Here is a 21,575-nt window from a genome sequence, read left to right as displayed (position 1 = left end):
GCAGGGGCGCAGGGACGACGCTGAGATAGCCTTGGTCAAACCCCACTTGCCTGTCGGGACACTAGCCTCAGAGGGATCGCCGTCCAGATTATCACACGGCACTTGACTCTAGAGGCCCTTCCCTGTGCCAGCCTGGGGGCGAACGACTGCGCAGGCAGACCGCACTTCGGCAGCCAGCTGCCCTCAGGGTTCTGACTCTAAGCCCCAGCTCCCGTGGAAACCAAGTCTCGGGGAGGGACTCTTTCCAGACAAAGGGGTAACTTGGTTGGCATGCTGTTCAAAGGGGCTGGTTTTAAAATAAGTTAATCTGCTTTCCATGAACAAAAAAGTACCAGGGCCAAAGTGGTCCTTTTATGACTTAATCCACTACCTTTTCTTTCTGACTGCTTCACATTTTGTGAGTTCTCTCAGAGTTCAAGTTGCTGTTCAGTATTCTGGAAAAGGGAAGGAGCATGCCTTATATAGTATTCAAGAGTCTTTTGATGAATATGGCCATTGTAAAGGATTATCATCTTGGCTGCTCCTGACTGAATTGTCCTGCGACACATGGAGAGTTGTTCCATGCTATGGTTCAACACAACGTCCTTTCTCTCCGGGTTACGACTTCGGATGACAAATCCTCCCCCCATCTCCCCCTTAATATGTATTTTCTCCCTTCATCCTAAAATGTTTTGAGCTATCGCAGGGTGTTTCTCCTGAGTTATTTCCATGTATGTCATACCTACTTGAGAGTTACTAAAATAGCCATTCTAAAACATAATTGTTTGTTTATCCCCCCAAACTCCAAAAAAGCTTATGATCTTAAAAAAAAACAAAACAAAACCTTAATACAGCATCAGTATGATCATGCAACAAATAACCTCTTAAATATACATTAAAAACTATAAATCACTCTTTTCCTTACATCTGAAAAATAGTAGATTAAAAATGTATTCTTCTCCCTCAAAAAAAAACCTAATGACACAGGAACATTTGTTTTTCTTTGCTCCTCAAATTTGTCTTTTAGTAGCTGAGAGCAGATGAAATCTTTTATCACTATATTTAGACGTCAACCAGGCAGGTTGGTGCCATGGCAACAGCTGCACAAAGAAATGTTAGCAGGAGAGACTCTGGCGGGCTGGGAGAGGTGCTTACTTAGTGCTGCTCGAGTGGATTAAAGATACGGCTTGGCCAAGGCCACGTGCCTGGCTTCTCTTGTGTCCCTGAAACAAGGGAGGCACATGAGTGCCACTGTCACCTGGTATCACTGAAGTCCAAGAAACGGCTGAAGCGTGGATGCAAACAAGCCTCTGTGCTTTAGTCCCCTCACCTGGATCCAGGCTCCTCGGATGCCCAGTAATGCTGCCTTGGCCTCAAAAAATCCTATCAGCCTTGAGTCCCAGGATTGTTCTAGATGATCACTTTATAATAAGATGCGGATAAAATGAGTTCATTCCCCTGCATTTGTATTCCATGTGATTCCCGCATACGGATCTGAAAGAAGAAATCACCCAGTCAACAGTTCTTATTGGGCGCTTGCCTTTGGCCCGATACTGTTTCAGGCGCTAGAGATGGAGAAATGAAGAAGACAAGCAGGGTACGCGTCTTTTCCAGCTTCAATTCACTGGGAGAGAGACGGATGATAATATACGACAGCAAATAACAATAGTAAATAGATAGTAGACATACATTTTAAAATGCCATATGCGCAAGTGATGTGAAAACTACCGGCAAGGCAGTTTTCACATGACGGGGCTGGGATTGTGGGTGGAGGAAAGAATGCCACTTGAGTTGAGACTTGAGTAACGGGAAGACGGACCACTCAGGACGCAGAGGATGTCTTTCCAGACAGGACAGCAGGGCAAAAGCCATGTTCCAGGAGCAAATACAGGTCCAGTGTTGTTGCAGCAAGAGAGCAGCAAGCGCCAGGCCTGTGCCAAACCAGCTCGTCTAGGCCGTCCCTGGCGCCCTCTTCAGAAGCTCTCACGTCTTTGAGCACCCCTCAAACAGGCCCAGGAGCCCCCAGGAAGCGGTCTCCCCTGAGATCTAAAAGGAAGCGTGCGTGTCTACCAGCAAAGAAAACGGCCTGTCTACCATTTCCTTCTTTCTAGAGAGCTCTCAGCTCACTGCAGCTGGACTAAAGCCCAAAAAGGCACCTACACCCTCAGTGACCATCCAAGATGCAGCTCAAGTGTCGCAGCTCCTGCTGGGTGACAAGAGGTGCTGCTATAGATGGAAGACCCTCCTCTGGCTTTGTAGCCCCTCCCATGACTGCTGCTGCTTCCTCCGGGCCTTTATCTTGTGCTCACAGGCACCCAGACGGCCCCAGGCCTCGTCGTTGCGTTGTCACAGTGACAGCTACGCCAAAGCCAGGGTGACTATGGAAAAGCTCTTCCTTCATTCTTGGATGGCGCTCTTCTTCCCCAGGCCTTGGTCGGCACCTGGAGACAAACTGAGCACCTGGAAGCCAGATACCCACCCTACACTCATCCTTCACCCTCGAGGACCCTCAGCTTCAAGCACCTCAACTTTGTCTTCCTTCGAGGTGAGTTCTTTCTTTCCTTTCCAGGAGGCTTTCTAGTTTCTCATGTGATGGTACCGCTATCGGTCTTCCACAGGTGCAGACAGGCCCACGTTTGGGAATGAACGCAGATTGGTTTCAAGGTGGTTCTTTATTTAGGAATATTTAAGTGTTGCTCTGTCTTGGACAACTCTCTTCCCAGCACTACTCAGAAATGCGCATTATATGGGTGAGCTACGTGGACTGAGCCACAGAATTCCATGATGCTTCTCAGAAACGAATAGAAAGTCACTGGGTGTGAGGGCTTCCTCTTCTTGTTTGATTACAGTGGGATTTACGATGGTCTGAAGGCTCCACTTCATCTCTCTCTCTAGCTTTATTAAGAGGAATTCAAAAAATCTTAGAAGATCCGGTTTTTCTGGCAAAAGAAAGGGTCTCTTTTGACCCTTGATCTAATTTCTAGCTAATCTGGTCACAAATGTTTGAGGGGGAAAGAATACAGAAGGCATAGGAATACGGGAAATGGGACCAAAGACAAGCATTTCCTTAGGCCAGCCATGCTGCCATATTCTCCACGTCCTAGTGAGGAATGTGAATTAAACACCAAAGAATTAATTCTCTTTAAAAAGAGGATGGAACATGTAGGCAGGACACATATGGGGCTACAGTTTGGAGATATATTTTTCAGGTTAAAATATAATGTGTTGTGTTTCATATAAACTTGCTGTTAAAAGGGAGGAAATGGATCTTCTCTTTGAGATACTGACCCTTAAAATAGTGAGAAGATGTACTTTTTCTCACATTTAATAGCAACTGCAGAGAGTCAGGACATTTGGCAACCAGCTCGAGAAGTATTATGGGATGCCTACTAAGGGGGAAACACTGTGCTAAGACTTTGCAGTGGTTGAGCCCAACCAAGGGCAGAGGACCATCACTTGTTCATCCACTCAAGGGACATTTATTGACCTTCACTGGGTAGATTACTTCTGAGAGCTGGTATCTAGTTTACCGCAGTGTTAATAACACTTTCCGCAGGGCTTCTTGTGAGAAATAAATGAGGTAAAGTTGCTTAAAAGTACTTGTTAACTTGTTAAATGGTGGGGGATTGGTAATAATTATTTTCCTGTCTTTTCCACCTTTTTCAAGATAAAATACTGACTTGGTGTTTATGACTCTTAAAAAACAAAACAAAACTCCCAAACATTGGTTTAGTCTTACTTCCTATGACTTTCAAAACTGGACCTCTATTACACAAATGGTGTGTTAGTTTGCTGGGGCTGCCATTAAAAAGTACCACAAACTGGGTGGCTTAAACAACAAAAGTTTATTGTCTCACAGTTCAAGAGGTTGGATGTCCCAGATCAAGGTGTCGGCAGGGTCGGTCTCTTCTAAGAGGGAAGGACTGTTCCAGTCCTCTGTCCTTGGCTTGCGAATGGCTGTCTTCATGTTCACAGGGCATTCTCCTCGCATCTCTGTGTCCAAATTCCCCTTTTTAGAAGGATACACCATGTTGACGGGGGCCCACCCTAATGAATTCATCTTAAGTAATTACATCCGCATCGACACAAATTCCAAATGAGGTCACATTCTAAGATGCTGGGGTTAGGACTTCAGCAGGTGAATTTGTCAAGGGTGGGAGGGGTGTAGAGGATAAGGAAGGGGACAATTCAACTTACAACAAGTGGTATTGTTTTACTTGCAGTGTTTGAACACAGGCTGCTTGTTTCGACTCTCTTGCTCTCTCTGTTCTCCTAAAATCTCTTCCTATTGAAATCGTTCTCATCCTTCAAGTCTGATCCAGTGCATACTATCTCCATGTCACTTTTCCTGATTTCTCTAACAGGAGTTGACAATTTTTTTGAATCTTAAATGCACTTACTTTACTTTATTTTTAAAATAATTTTACATATTCTAGTGCTTATTTTCTATATCATTTAGCACATAGTACAATTCAATCAATAAATACTTTGAATGAACGAAGGTATTTGTGAAGATGTTTTTTCTTCCTAAGTAGGCTGTAGACTCTCAGAATAAAGGAACATGTTTATACTTATTTTTATAACAAATGTTTTTAACACAGATCTTTGTATGTAGGGTGGATGGACGAAGAAAATACTCAAGAGGGAAGGAGGAGGCTCATTTGAGAAGAACCCCATTCAGATAGGACCCCAAAAGATGACATTTCCTTAGTAGCTTTTCACAGTACAGGAGCTAGTTCTTAACCTTGTTAGCTTTGAAAACTGATTCCAACAACAAATGGAGAGTGGTTTCATCTTTAAAATAAACACATGCATGAGGTCAATGGATAAAATCAGAAGATCGATTTATTAATTCACAGTGAGAAATGAACTGTCATAAAAGCTGAAGGGCAATGTCTCTTGCTTAGACCTATGTGGGAAGCCCGATATAATCAGAAGTTTGCTGGGTGAGCATGGAGCCAGATCAAGGGAAAATCAATAAGTGATTTAAATATTTAATGACATCAGACTAAGATAGTTTGATGCGTTTATCTCCATAGTCATGATTATCCTGCCAGTGGAATAACATTCTCGAGTCTGTTGGCTAAATGAACAGTCACTACCAGTGTTTGAATCTTGGGCCATTCTTTCTCTGTGTGAACTCGTTATCTTGTTTTATAATCTTCTGGGATCATACCTTCCTTTTAATATCCAAATAAAATTCTTTATGGCTCCCATATAGTGTGACTATACAAAATGCAGTCATTTCTCAAATATTGCTGAGAATTTCTTGCCCTCGTTTCCTAGTTGTTATTCATTATCTCTCACTCCAAACTACTGCTCCTAGGACCCCCTCCCCATCACTTCTTGGCATCTTACTACTCTCTCTGTATGTTGTTCAATCTCTCACTGGTCTACTTAGTCCCAGCACCTGCATATAATCTTCTCTTTATTCCCCAGAGGAACACTTGACTGTACTGGTTAACTAATTTGCTACATTTTTTTCTGCTACTTTTTAAAATGTTCTCCATTTGGGTGTTTTAAATTAATATGAAGAGACCCCTTGGCTCAGGGGACAGCAGCATCTGGGCAACCACAGACAAGCCCCTTGGGATAGAAGCTTCTCACTGACCCAACTTATTTTGAAATTCTTCAAATGAAGTGTCAAATCATCACAGTAAAAATGTTTCAAATGGACAAAGTATCTTTGAGCTTCCTGCCTAATGCCTTCAGAAGGTAATCAATAGTCCTAGCTTTCCTTTTCATTAGCCATCAGGCTTATGTTCTTCATTTGGTTTCATGGATAATGACACACTTTAACAAAATTTTTCAACGTGATTTTTTGCAAGGTGCTCTAAAGTTTAGAAGAAACCTCAGCTTTTTTTTTTCTCAAGAGAGTGGTCAATTTATTACAGAATGCTAGGGTTGTTACACACTTTATATTGTAGAGTGAAATCAGTCATAAATGGGCACAACAGTGACTTTGCTTCACTAGTTATTATAAATAGCCTTTAAAAATTTGGGAGGTCTTAGTTTTATCACTAAATCAACTGTTATAATTTTGTAGATGAAAAAATCTGGCCTGTCAAGACTAGGATAGACCGGAGCTCAGGCTCAACTGCTCCAAACCTGCATCTCCATCCTCTTCCCAGAATGGTACACGTCATACCCAGACTCCCATTTCTCCCCCTTATATTTTAACATAGATGATGTGTGGCTTTCAAATTGAGCTGGTTCACAGAGCTCAAAATTTCTGCATTTGGCATTTTGCTGTTGGGAGGCGCCGGGCTGTTATGACAGTCGTGTGACTTGAAGTCACACAGACAGAAAGCAGTGGGACCTGGTGGGATAATAATGAGTTGGGGCCAGGCAGAGCATCTCTTAGAGTCCTGACTTGGCAGCCATGGGACACTGGGCAAGTCTCTTAACCGCCCTGAGGCTTAACTTACTTACCTGTCCGATGAGAAATAACACAACTTACAGGGTTATGTAAGCAGTAAAAGTACAGCGTCTAGCATAGTAATAGATGCTTAATAATGAGAAGCCCTTAGTGTTGTTTTTCTATTTTATGTGTCACTTATCACATTGAATTTGGGAAAATTATTTAACTTCTCTGAGTCTCTTTATGCCCAATGGCAAAATGGAGAAAAGAATATCAACCTCACAGGAATGTTATGAGGATTAAATGATAAAAATATGTACAGTGACATTCAATACATATCTGTTCATTTTTCTCTCCCTCTTTTCTCCTGTCAGTAATTTGTTCTGGTTCCTCTGAACCAGTGAACAGTTTAGATTGAACTTTTGATTGGAAGAACTTCATGCTAAGGGTGTTTGTGTCTTCATTTTAGGTGGCATGTCATCTGCCTGTACACTCCAGAAGTGAAAACAACTAATGTATTGAGTTGTGGTTTTCTCGATTTTGAAAGCACCTCTTCCTTTCTGATGAGAGGTCCTGGCGTTTAGAACCTTGCATCATAGCAACTCTCACTCTGGGCAGAGTTGGTCAAGGATGCCCCTCTTGGAAAGGCCTACAAGCTCTCAAGTTTATTTCACAAAGAGAGCGGGTTGGAGCTTATGACTCAGCTTCACGCAAAGTCAGCTCTTTTTCTTAGAATGAAAATGTTGCTGTGCTTCTCCCAGGGTACAGATGAGGATTCCATCCTTGCTAACCATGCTGGAACCTCCCGCAGGTGGATGTGTTCCGGGTGGAAGCAGTTGTCTCTGTTCTTTTGCAAACATTGGATGTAGGAAGCAGGCAGGGCTTTGGCATTTGAAAAAGGTGCTGTGAGGGAGACACCCACGAATGCAAGGGAACTGCTATCTGTGGCTCAGACCCGCTCAGGAGCAGGACAGACTACTCACCAACCACACTAAAAACCACAGGTGGTTTGTTTTTCCTTTTATTAAAATAAAAGTACTCTTATAATAATTATCAATGTGTTAATAATTTTCTAAAACAGTTTTGGGAGAGGAGTGACATAGCCGAGCATCTTTGTTGCTTTTTTGCTGTCAGAGAGCGTCGTAACTGTTTCCAGTTTACGGCCAACATAGACTCAGCATAACAGGCAGAGCTGGAATCAGCAGAGCTTGATTTTTTTTCCAATTCTGGAGTTTACTTATTGGAAGAATGTGAAGAAAGGTAATAATACGTACCCTCCAACAATAACAAGACTTAGATTCTCAGAGCCGTGGTCACTGAGAGGGAACGTGCGGTTCAGCCGGCTGATGTGTGCACGTAAAACTCATCACAAGACCCAGGAGCATTCACACAGCAGACCATGCTTGCATCTCATCTTGTTTAATTAGGAAATGCAACTGGAAGTTGAAGTCTGGGAATTTATTAGATCCATTTCACACTGCTCTCAAAAGGTCCCAGGGTGATCTAGTTGCAAACAGCAAAATGCTTTACCTCCTACAGACCTTATGATTTATTTATAAGAAAGCAAAATTAAATATTTTGGTACTTACTCTGTGTTATTTCCACAGGTGGTAAGGTGGTCTGCTGGTGTTTGTTAGTATGTGCATTATTGTCTGATTTTTAATTATCTAGCCTTAATTTTATTACTTTTTTGAAAGGAAGTGAATCATTGTCATCTGCTTATAGCAAATTAAGTTATAGACAATGTGCTATTAAAAATCTTGAATAAGTTTAACAAGTAATTCTTAAGGAGGACAGATACTGAAAATTTGGTCTGAATTATTTTGTGACCTACCAGAACAAAAAAGGGCTTTTACTGACTTGACCACCAACTGATAGAAGAAAAAGTTGTCTTTTATTGTGTACAACTGTATCTTGTTATGATTTAAGTAATTTGTTTGGTATTAGAAGTATCTGATTAATTCAGATACATCCAAACCAGTGGGAGCAATAATTATGTAAAAGAAGCATGAATAATTAAAAATGAAAAATTGTGAGTATCTAGTTCTAAAGCTTTTCAAAGTATTTGTTCTAGAACCAGCTAGTTGTGCAGAGCAGTGACTAGGAGGGAAAAGTTAAGTAGAAAATCACATTGTAGACTTCTCAGTTTAATCTTAATCCAAATGATGCTCAATTGCCTAAACACAAATGAATACATACGCTCATTATCATGTAGATACGGTTTTGCCAAAACATTCATTTGGATTTCAATCTCCTTTTCAAATAGAAATCCAGGAAAGCAGAAATGTAGATGCCTTGCCACTAAGACACCGATACTGGCAATGAAGTGAGACTTGTACCACTGTCACGGATATTGTGCCAGTCAGTTTCAATCTGGTCACATGTTAGCTGTTGTTATGTGAGAACTGTCCTTTGCAGGAAAGTCTTTTTACATTTTCCTTATGCTACTGAAAAATGGCAATACATTTAGACTATATTATCCAGTCAAAATACACTTTTTTATTTATTAGAGCAATTTCTTTTGGGTCTTTAAGTTACTGTCTGGTATAAGTTTGGCCCCCAAAAGAAACATAAATTTTCTAAAACAGCTCGTTTCTCCTACATGCCTGTCTTTCTGATTTAAAGTAGGAACAATATAAGCAATGGAAAGAACACTTTCCACTGGGGGTTCTGCTGCCTATAGAAATGCTTGATTGAAACAAAGTAAAATATATTTCCTTCTCCTGAATTTTTTTTTTTTTTGGTTATCACAGTTTTCATAATGAAAACAATTTTCTCTTACACTTATTATATTCTGATATAATTTGGTCAGAAAGCACATGGAAAATATGCCTAAAGGTTCAAGAAGAATCAGTTCAAGAATGTGAAACATTTTGGCTAAATACATCTGATTTGAGGGGATGTCTGCTTCCAGATAGATGGAGTAGAAATACATTTCTATATTCCTGCCACTAAATACAACTAAAAACCCTGGACATAACACGTATAATAAATATAAGAAGACTCTGAAAGGTGAGAGAAGAAGTCAGGCTGTCTGGGACCATCAGGAGCCGAAGAACAATGCGGAGGTGGAGCCTCTGACTTTTCTTTTTGCCTCTTGTGGCCGCAGACAGAATGCGGGAGAAGCTAGCAGCCTGGAAATGCCCATGGGCGCAGACCAAAAAAAAAAAAAAAGTCCCAATAAAAGTCCTGCTCTCTGGGCTTCCCTGGTGGCGCAGTGGTTGAGAATCTGCCTGCCAATGCAGGGCACACGGGTTCGAGCCCTCGTCTGGAAAGATCCCACATGCCGCGGAGCAACTAAGCCCGTGAGCCACAACTACTGAGCCTGCGCGTCTGGAGCCTGTGCTCCGCAACAAGAGAGGCCACGAAAGTGAGAGGCCCGCGCACCGCGATGAAGAGTGGCCCCCACTTGCCACAACTACGGAAAGCCCTCACACAGAAACGAAGACCCAACACAGCCAAAAAAAAAAAAATCCTGCTCTCTCTCTCTCTAGCCAAATGACCAGAAAAGGAGAAGTCTAGAAAGACAGAAAATCTTTTAGGCAATAACCACTCTCCTCTGGCCAAACCCCACAGAATGAAGTGCAGCTGCTTCTCCACCACTGCTGTGTCCCAGAGGAGACATTCTCTGGGCTGTAATAAGATGCCCAATCCCCTGGACCGGATGATATCTGACCGTGATGGAATCAAACTAGAAATCAAAAGCAGAAAGTAGGAGGAAAATCTTCAAACTTTTAGAATCCAAGCAGCACACTTCTAACTCAGCCATGGATCAACCAGGAAGTCTGAGGGAAAAACTAACATTTAAGTGAACAAAAATAAAAACACAGAATAGCAGCAAACTTTGTGGAACACAGGTAAAACAGTTGCTGAGAGGGAACTTGATAGCATTAAATGCCTACATTAGAAATGAGGAAAAGTCCTAAATCAATCATCTAAGCTTTCACCTAAAGAATCTAGAAATAGAAAATCAAAATGCACCCAAGCAAGCAGAAGGAAAGAAATAATAAAAAGCACAAATCGAGGAAGTTGAAAATAGAAAAAAATATATAGAAAATCAATGAAACAAAAACCTGTTTGAGAAGTCAATAAAATTATCAAATAAGAGTGATAAAGAACAAAAAGATAGAAGACACAAATTAATAATGCCAGGAGTGAAGCACAGAGTATCACTACAGACCCGACTTCAAAAATGTAATAAGAAAACACTGTACACAACCATAAATACACACATTTGACAACTTAGATGAAATGGACCTATTCCTCCAAAGCATGAACTACTACAACTTACCCAATGTGAACTAGATAATTTGAATAGCTCTGCCACTATTAAGGAAATCGTATTTGTAATTAAAAACCTTCCAAAAAAGATATCTCCAGACCAGATGTTTTCACTAGAGAAGTCTATGAAACATTTAAAGGAAAATTAGCTCCAATGCTACACCATATCTTCTAGAAAATAAAAGAGGAAACACTTGCGAATTCATTTTATGAAGCTAGTGTTATCCTGATACCAAAATCAAAGACAGTACAAAACAAAACAAAACAAAACAAAAAGCATTCTAGACCAATAGCACTCATGAATATAGGCAAAAAATCCCTAATAAAACTTTAGTAAATATAATTCAGCAATATATAGAAAGAATTTTATATCTTGGTCAAATGAGATATATTCCAGGAATCCTAGGCTGATTCAATATTTAGAAGGCAATAAGGCAGTCCACCAATATTAACACAAAAATCATGTAATCCTGTCAATTGATGCAGGAAAATCATTTGACAAAATTCAACACTAATTCATGATTGAAATCTCAGAAAACTAGGAACAGATGGTAAGTTCTTCAGCTTGACAAAGAAAACCCTGCAACTAACATGATATTTAATGGCAAAAATTTGAATGCTTTCTTCCTAAGGTCAGGAAAAAACAAGGATGACCGTTCCCATCACTGTTATCAAACGTAATATTAGAAGTTCTAATCACTTCATAAGGCAAGAAAGAGAAATATAGATGTACAAATTGGAAAGGAAATGGGTAAAACCCTCCTTATTCATGGATGGCATGATTTTATATGCAGAAAACCCCAAGGAATCTACAGAAAAAATTTTAGAACTAATAATTGAATTCAGCAAGGTCACAGGATACAAGATCAACAGATGAAAAACAATTGTATTCTATATGCTAGCAATGAACATGTGCAGGCTGAAATTAAAAATATAATACCATTTGCAATACCTCCCAAAACAGTGGGAACATACATACGTGTAAACCTAACAAAACATGTATAAGACTTACTTGCTGTAAGCTACAAAACACTGATGAAAGAAAAAGCAAAGAACATACAAATAAATGGGGAGAAATATCTGTTCATACACTGGAAGACTCTACATAATAAAGAAATCAATTCTCCCTAAACTGATATACTGGTTTAGTGCAATTCCTATCAAATTCAGAGCCAGATTTTTTTGTAGATATAGAAAATATTATTCCAAAATAATATATGGAAAGGCAAAGGAACTATAGTAGTTAAAACAATTTTGAAAAAGAAGGAGAAGGTGGGAAGAATCAGTCTACCCAGTTTTAAGGCTTATTATGTAGTTACAGTGATCAAGACTGAATAGTTTCGGTGAAGGACAAACACATAGTCAGTGGAAGAGATTAGAGGATGAAGTAATAGCCCCACACAAAGACACCCAACTGATTTTTAGTAAGGGTGCAAAAGTGATGCAGTGAAGGAAGGAAAGCCTTTTCAACCAATGGCATTGTAGCAGTTGGACACCCAGAAGCAAAAACTTCATGATCTAGAGTTGCGCTAAGAGTTCTCACATGTGAAAAACGTGATCCATAAAAGAAAAAAAAAAAAAGGTAAATCAAAGTTTAAACTTTTTGCTTTGCAGAAGACCCTGTTAAGACGATGAAAAGGGGACAAGGAGGAGGGGAGGGAGACGCAGAGGCAAGCAAGATGGCAGCGGCAGCTGCTCAGGGCGGGAGAAGCGGTGGTGGCAGTAGTAGGGCTGGCGGTGGCCAGCTGTGGGGCAGGCGGTAGCCACAGCAGCTTGCTGGACAAGCGGAAGATTGACGATAAGCCTGTAAAAACTGACAAATGGGATGGATCAGCTGTGAAAGATTCTTTGGATGATTCTGCCAAAAAGGTACTTCTGGAAAAGTACAGGTATGTGGAGAATTTTGGTCTAATTGACCGTCGCCTCACCATCTGTACCATCTCCTGTTTCTTTGCCATTGTGGCTTTGATTTGGGATTATATGCACCCCTTTCCAGCGTCCAAATCTGTTTTGGCTTTGTGCGTTATGTCCTATTTTGTGATGATGGGGAGCCTAACCATTTAAACCTCATATAAGGAGAAGAGCATCTTTCTCGTGGCCCAAAGGAAAGATCCCACAGGGGTGGAACCTGATGACATTTGGCAACTGTTGTCCAGTCTCAAAAGGTTCCATGACAAATACACTCTGAAGCTGACCTTCATCAGTGGAAGAACAAAGCAGCAACGGGAAGCCAAGTTCACCAAGTCCATCGCTAAGTTTTTTGACCACAGCGGGACACCGGTCATGGATGGTATGAGCCTGAAATATCCAGGCTTCGTGACAGTCATGCCACTGTAAGAAAAACAAAACAGCCACTTCTAAAAGCAGCCATCTTTTGGCTGGATCATGCTGAATTAAGGGGTGAGGGAGAAAGAAACAGAGAACTTCATATGGATAAAGTAAGAAATGTAAAAAATGTCCATTTTGTTTTGAAATTTTAGTCCATTCTGGATAAATACAATTTTCTAGCTCAGTTATGAGAAGTTGTAGCTCTGATATCTAGCTATAGCCTCTTTGATCTGCTGATTGCATTGTTTTGATTTGCTTTTCTGGAAAAGCATTTTTGCTAAAAGCTGTACGGACTTCCTCCTCCACACCTAGCGGTACTTTATATAGTATAGCTTCGTGCCATGCAGCGTTTGAAGACTCAGTTTTTAAAACTGTTAACCTGTTGCTGACTTTATTGTGTTAATTCCCATTTCAACAGCTGTTTCCCTTAATTCAGGATACAACTTCTTGTGTATGACAGTTTTCCTTCACACACCATTTTTGTGGGTGTGTATATATCTGACTTGGGGAGAACTGGGGGAAAAAACCATAGCTTTATAATTTGTTTAAAAGAGACTTTCTGCCTGCTACATTTTGTGCTCTTAAAAAATTAAAGAAGCCAATGGCATTTTTAGTTTTATCTTGCCTATGCTTTCCACTAGTATATCCCTGTTGATTTGTTTGTGCCCTTTATTAACTGCCATTTTCTAAAATTTTTTTCAATAAAATGAAAGAAGATGTGAAAAAAAAAAAAGACAATGAAAAGATAAGCTACAGACTGAAAAGATACTTGCAAACCGTATATCTGTTAAAGGACTAAAATCTAGACTCTATAGAGAACTCTCAAACTCAACAGTAAAAAAACAAACAAAAAATCCAAATAGAAAATGCAAATCACATGAAGAGACATTTCATTGAAGACAATATATATGGAGAGCAAGTAAGGACATAAAAGGTGTTCAACATCACTAGCCATTAAGACTACAATGAAATATCACTGCACAGTTGTTAGAATAATTAAAATTAAAAAACAGTGACAATACCAAATGCTGGTGAGGACACAGAGAAACGGGATCTCTCTTACATTGCTGGTGGGAATGTAAAATGGTCCAGTCGTGTTGGAAATCAGTTTGACAGTTTGCTAAAAAAAAAAACAAAAACTAGACATGCACTTCCCATATGACCCAGCAATTGCCCTTCTGGGCATTTATTTATGAGAAATTAAAACTATGTCCACACAAAAACCCATATATTATTGTTCATAGCAGCTTTATTTGAAATAGCTCCAAACTGGAAACAACAAAAATGTCCTAAACTAGGTGAAGAGTTAAACAAACCCATTCCATGGAATACCAACCTGCAATACAAAAGAATGCACACAGATAAAAAGAAATGGAACAACTTGGAGATATCTCAAGGACATTATGCCAAGTGAGTAAAATCCAGTATAAAAAAGCCACTGTGTCATTTCCTGTATGATTCCATCTGTATAACGTTCTCACAATGACAAAACTATGGAGTTGGAGAACAAATTAATGCCGGGGCTTAGGGGTGCTGGGGAGGAGGGAGATGAGCGTGACCACAAAGGGTGCCACACGGGAGAGCTTTGTGGGTAGATTAGTTGTGTTGATTGTGGTGGTGATGACATGAATCTACACACGCAGTAACGGGACAGGACCGTCCCCACACTTCACACCAATGTCAGCTTCCTAGTTTTGATATCATACTCTACGCAAGAGGTAACCAGTGGTGGGGGGCAATGAGTGAAGGTACACAGGTCCTCTCTGTGCTAGCTTTGCAATTTCTTACAAATCTATAAATATTTCAAAACAAAAAGTTTTTTAAAAAATCCTAATCTGGCTCTGATGTTCTAAGGAAGTTGCTGTATATTTGACACCCTGTGTCACAGAATCAAGGAGCCCTTTAAGTACATGTGATCTTTTTACTGAGAAGCCGGTCCCATCAGGTGGTAATTTAGATCACTGCCTTCTAGGTTCTGATACCCTTGACGTAGGAATGATCAATAGAGTCCGACTTGTGCTGAAGAGTTTGGGAACCTCTGTTTCTTCATCATTTTAAAATGCAGAAGAAAGCAACAATGGATACTTTTAGTCTTCTATAAATAAAACACTTCCTCTTTCTTTTAATGGAGACAGGTGGATTGAGTCCCTGCTGAATGGACATTAAGGGAAGCTCTGTCTGGTATATCTCTAGAGGCTCAGAAGATGATAAATGATTCTGGAGCTAATACCATCTAGTAGACATTTTTCTCAAAGCACTCCATTTTTTTATGTTTAAAAATTCCTGAAAAGCCATGCATTAATCCCAGATTTAATAGTAATTAAACTGAAATTCATTTAGCTTTTGTTTTAGGATTAGTATAACTAAAGGAAGCTTATTTTTTACACACTTCAAGCTTTTCTTATGATGCATAGCTAAATGGTATTTGGCAAGTCGCTCTGTTTCACATCCTTCAATATCCTTTGGTGCTACTTTCCGGTGCCGGTGGAGGAGGCAGCCCAAATTATAAACCTGAAGAAGACCTTACACATCACTCGGCCCAGACGGCTTGAAACGACGGCCAACAAGTGTTCACTCTTGGAACGTGACTCTTTTTTATTGGAGTTCGAATGTCTTTTGACTGAGCACAAGATATCCTGTCGGCCACAGCCCAAACCAGGCTCTCTGGGTCACCTCCATTTTCCCAGGATACATCCCCTGCTGGGAATTTGCATGTGAGACTCTTCTTCCTTGTGTATCACTCACATAGGTGAAGAAATAGAGGAGAGAGGCCAGAGGATTTACTTTATCAAGGTCACAAAGCTAATTCACTGCATAGCTGGACCTTGCCTCAGTCTTTCCAATCCTCACATACTCCACTGTCCTGTACACCTGCAGGCATTTAAAAAAAAAACAGGTCCTGGGGAGAGAGCCAGAGACCCCAAAGGTACAGAAGAATTTCTCTGTGTGTCCAGCAACGCTCAAAGCGGCAGCTCAGCAGGGATCCAGGCCAAGTTCAAAGTGATCTCCTGTGGCATACCGTGGATCAGACTCTACTGCTAGAAACAGCCCGCATCTCTGTCCTCTCTCTCCCCGCCCCACTCCCAGTCCAAATTGATTTTGTGCTTCCTGTTTTTCTGTGCTTGACAAAGAAAGCAGAAGTAACATGCTGTCAGTGGAGAGTTGCCAAAAAAGCCAAGTGGCCTTTAGAAAAAATCACTTGCTTCAAATTTCCAACAGCAGTTCAAAGTCTCCTTTCAAGCAGACACTGCATTATGCTAATAATATGCTAAATCATTAAGGTCTTCCGATTTGTCTATTGATTGTTTAAGTAGAACGTCACGGCAGAGAGGTATTGGTGCTAGAAGCATCAACCCGCCCTCGGTGTGTTCTTCAGCAGGCAACTCTGGTCTACACGTTATACTAACTCTGAGGAATTGTATGTCATAAGCCATTTCATCATACACCGAGATGGTCTTTTGGGAACATTGACATTCTAGAAAAATTGAGAAAATATAGGCCACATCAAAAATAATATTAATAATTATTTATCATCTACTGAGTGGTTTCCCTGAGCTAGAAACAGTGCTGGGAATTTTACCTGTATCATCACTAAGATGTCAAAGCTATCCATAGGGATTATTGTCTCCTTTGTACATTTGGTGGAATTGAGACTCAGAAAGGTGAAGTCGCTCTGCTAAACTCCCTCAGTTGGTCATGGCCATTATCAGGATCTGGACCAGACCCCAGCTGAGGGGAAGTCCGTGTCTACCTTAGGAATAACTCAGATTTCCCCAGATCAGCTCTCTCTCTTTGACCTCGGGGGTATGGAGACAAGGAGTTACCAGTCTGGGGTCTTCAACTTCTAGTAAAGCGAGTTGTCCTCCAATTGGTGACCAGGTAAGGGAACATTGGAGGCAGAGTGGGAGTGGGTGCAGCACCACAGGGCCCCCCGTGAAGTGGTAACGAACATGTAATTCAGACACACACCCGGCACCACCCAGAGCCTTGTGCACACTTATTGGAGATGTGGGCACACCTACCTCTAGTGCAAGTCTCCTGGGAGCTGGCAGAGGGGAGGTGTGTGTGCGGGGGACGGAAAAAACTGGGATTGGCAGTGTGTACATGTCATTCCCAACTCCCTAACTACCCCTTCCTCCCACCCTTCCCCCCGGTAACCATAAGTTCCTTCTCTAAGTCTGTGAGTCTGTTTCTGTTTTGTAAATAAGTTGATTTGTATCCTTTTTTTTAGATTCCGCATATAAGTGGTATCATATGATATTTGTCTTTCTCTGTCTGACTTACTTCGCTCAGTATGATAATCTCTAGGTCCATCCTTACTTCGCTCAGTATGATAATCTCTAGGTCCATCCATGTTGCTGCAAATGGCATTATTTCATTCTTTTTAATGGCTGAGTAATATTCCATTGTATATATGTACATCACACTGCTATATTTAAAATGGGTAACCAAGAAGGACCTACTGTATAGCTCAGGGAACTCTGCTCAGTATTATGTAACAACCTAAATGGGAAAATTAATTTGAAAAATGATACCTGTAAATGTATGACGGAATCACTTTGCTGTACACCTGAAACTAAAACAACAATGTTAGTCAACTATACTCCAGTATAAAATAAACTTAAAAAAAAAAAAAACACTGGGATTAGGAGGCTTACTTGGACACCTAGTAAATAGAATTTCCAAAACCATAGATCATTTTTAAAAGGCTACATAAATTACAGAGTGGTTTTCAAGTTGAGATCCATGGCGATGTCTTAACAGACAGGAGGCTGAAGAAAGGGGTCAGGTTGGAGACTGGACTTAGACCCATGCTGGGTCCCCAACCTCTACAAGCAGAGCAGTGCTGGTGGCTCTTTGCAGATGGAGACAAAGTGCAAGCTTGCAAGCTTTGTCCTTTAAAGGGAGTGCTCCTTGGGGGACAAGCTCTGAAATAGGAGTTGGAATTGGATTTGGAAACAAATCACAGATTAAGTATAGACACATTCAGAATTTTCCCATTTATTTGTACTCTTGAACCACTCAGATCCCTTTCTGTCTTTCTCTGTCTCTGTCTCTCTCTCCTATTAATGTGATCCTACCACTCCCCCCCCGCCCCCCCCCCCCCCCCCCCCCCCCGGCTACGAACCTCCTTCTACATTTCGCCTTCTTCGCAGAGCTCAGCACACGGGAACCATTACTCCATCTCCATTCACACATCTCTCACGGATCAGCTTTCTGTCAGACAAAGGGGCGACCTTTGTATTCCACCCAGTAATTAATAGCGACGTTCTTTCAGTCATCAGGGACTAAGAGTTTTCTTACTGCCTTTTCTAGAATATTATGCTCTGAGCTTCAAAGAGCCTCTCTCATTTTTATGGTATTTTTCATCTTTAATACCTCTTTCTCATCCAGGTCTTCACCCATGAATCCTTCTTATGCAAGGCTCGTTCTTTCTGCATGTAAGTCCGCTCTCTCTCCTGCTTCTACCCCAAACTGTTCTGTTACTATGCTCTGGGCTCTGTTCAAAGTCTTTCTAAAATATCGGTTTCCTCTTCTTTCCTTTTTTCTTTCCTCCTAACACGATTTACCTAAAGCATTTAGAAATAAAATTTCAAGATTTTCCCCCAGAATTGACTCCCATGAGCTATTTTCCCTAGAGAAGAACAAGGAACCATCAAATTTAGATAGAAAAATCTAGCGTTGTTTTTCCTTCAGTTCAAGAAACCTGTGGTTGTGTGCCTGCTACTTGCTAAGTCACGTGCGGGACACACAGAGCCGCACAACGCAATTAATCTCTCAGCGCCAGAGACTGTCCCGTCACACCTCTTCAGGCTCCCTCTCCACAACCTTCCTCCTGGCCCCCCTCCCCCCTCAGCACAGAAACTTCCTCTCTCTCCTTAAAAGAAAAACAAACCAACAAATACATCCTGAACCACACCCATCCCCAGAGACCGCTGATGCGCTCAGCTTCACAGCCAACCTTTAGAAAATGATACATTGCCTTTCCTGTCTCCGCCCCTCCATCCCTTATTCAATGTCCTAATCTATTGCAACCTTGTCCATCTGTTGCAGGGCCACCCATTCTGCTCGTACTTTTAAAAATACAGAACCTACCATTAAAAATCCACTCTAAATTTCCACTCTGCACGTGCACCTGTTTATAAGGCTGTTTTCCTTACCAGACCGCGCCCCATGAGAACAAGACTGTTTTACTTATTAAGTTAAATCATGTTAAATTGCTATCTAAATTGCCATTAATTTTTTAACTTACAAAAACAGCAATTAGGGTTCAATCTATTAATACTATCTCTGTATCCTCAGCAACAAATATAGTATGTGGTGCAAAGTTTAGGTTCAATGAATACTCAATAACTGAATTAATACATAAAATGTCCATGCTTTATGGACTTATTGAATTGTTTTGCAAACTTTTAACTGACATTGATCTCTCAGAATTTATCTCCTCTTAAATGGTTTGTTCTCTAAAGCTTCAAGAATTAAAACATATTTTACTGAGAGAAAAAAGTTGTCTGTATACTTACAGACTCTAATATATTATAAATATACATATATTCATAGACATATACTGAAAGTGTATATGAAGCCATGTTATAGATCTGACATAAAACATGTAATTTGTAACTGCTACTATATTACAATCATTAAAGTTGTAGTAAAAATTTGTAACTCATGCTACTTCTTTGTGAAAATTGTTTCAACTTTCATTTGGGTGTGTTACTTTAAAATAAAGAGATGATGCCATCTTTTAGAAGTAGATTCCTGAGATATAATTAGAGCAATAGCCTATTTTTGTTTTTGTTTTTGTTTTCTTATCACTTAACAATGTTTAAATGTCAGGTGACACTGATTTCTAGCCATTTTCCTGACTTGGGGAATTGACTTCACCTTAAATATTTCATCTTCAGAAGTAGTAGAGACACAGAAACTTTCTCTCTAATCAGAAACAGATCCTGAAAAAGACAGGAGGTAGTCTACTTTTCATTCTCTCTAGGAATGCATTTCATTTTTCCTTTGTCTTTGAATTAATAACATTTTCTCAGTTCTTTTTCCAGTGGCTTGATCACCATCCTGGAAGCTTTTGTTGTTGTTATTCATGTGATTTTTGTCCTGGAGGCTGTTGAACTGGGAACACTGCATCACATTACCTTGTATAGTAGCATATCAAATGTATCCTTTAAGTAAGCAGGAATTGTTGAAGGAAAAGTATCCAGCACAGATCTCTGGAGACACCGCAGGCTTTATGCAGGTGGGAAAACCATTGCCCAGGCAAGGAAGCAAGTCTCCTCCGGGAGTCCACTCCTGCTTACCCCAGAAAGCTCCAAAAGTGTAATAGAATGAACCCTCACTGCTGTGCATCCCTGAGGCAGGAAGCACAGACCCAAGTGGATTTGTTTGTCCATCTGTGAAAGGGTGTGAGAAGCATAGTCTCCTAGCAAAAGGAGACTTCGGATAAGGGGGAAGGAAACTAAGCATTGTTACACAGATACTGCGTCTTATACACCTGTACATATCCACTTGTATATAATGTTGGGTGAAATGAGGTAACCCAGGTTCGAAGCTCGGCTTTGGCAAGAAAAGCCCAAATGGCCAGGCTAACATTGAAAAATGCTTATAATCATGCAAATTTCACATTCACAAAAGGTACGATGATTCTGATTCATTTCAGAGGAAAGAAAGAACCCAGCTTCCTAAAAGGTAAAATGTTTATGGAAAACTATATGATGGAAAAATTAAAGAGTTTGAAGCCAGATGAGGTGGATTAGAGTTGAATGCAGTGGCTTTGGGCAAATGGCCTGAGTCCTGGGCTGTGGCTTCCTCAGATGGAAACAGAAATAAGAATTCTTGCTTCTCAGGGTTATTGAGAGCATTGAAAGCATTGAACATGTGAAAGTGTTCTGTTAATGTAAAATGTGAAACAAATGCTAACTATCTTAACTCCTCCTTCCTGGGGAAGGTGTTAGCAGTCTTTGCATAGGTGCCTGCCTCTTAGCACCCTGAAAGCTGCCTGTTATCTTCTCCCCGGACCTTGAAAGAAGGGGAGGCAAAACACACAAAGAGTGGGGCTGGAGAGTCAGAAAGCCCTTAGTTCAAATCACGGCTCCATCACTAAGGAGCAGGTGCATCCTTGGGAAGTTACCTACTGGGGGGCTGCAAGACAGCGTGTGTAGGGTTTAGGTGACCTGGCTCTGTATTTTCAGTTTCATCTCTATTTCATCTCTATCACGTAGCAGTCTTGTGATCTTGGGGAAGTCGTCCAATCTCAATTGATACTTCTATCAAATGGGGATAGAGAAGAATATTTCTCATAGTATTGAGAGGAATAATAATAAAGGCTAATATTTATCAGTTCATGTTTTGGGAGTGTGAAATAGAATACGGACAGGCAGACCCTTGCGTTACGCTGAGATGGCCTGAGAACACTGCCCGCCTAAAGCCAGCCCACAGAGGAGGAACTTGGACAAGCTACCTAAGTAAATGCTCCTTCCCTTGTGTTGCCTGTGAGTTAGTTATTAAAACACTACCCCTGAAGGAGATGCGTAGGAGAGAGCTCATTTATGCTTCTGAAGTGAATAAATACGTTTGATCCTTAAAGCTCACCAGACAATCTGGTGTGTAGGGAGCT

The 21,575-nt window shown here is 40.7% G+C and overlaps 1 pseudogene across 1 annotated transcript; it reads left to right on the top strand.

Annotated features, from left to right (window-relative positions):
- Nucleotides 1–5,793: 5,793 nt before the first annotated feature.
- Nucleotides 5,794–18,034, top strand: LOC309615322 (signal peptidase complex subunit 2 pseudogene; annotated as a pseudogene). The gene has a single exon. The product of its transcript is annotated as a signal peptidase complex subunit 2 pseudogene (transcript).
- The last annotated feature ends 3,541 nt before the right edge of the window (nucleotides 18,035–21,575 follow it).

The sequence above is a fragment of the Balaenoptera borealis genome (genome assembly GCF_965194805.1).
Source record: "Balaenoptera borealis genome assembly, chromosome: 17".
NCBI classification, from domain to species: Eukaryota; Metazoa; Chordata; class Mammalia; order Artiodactyla; family Balaenopteridae; genus Balaenoptera; species Balaenoptera borealis.
This window is presented reverse-complemented; position numbering and strand designations above follow the sequence as displayed.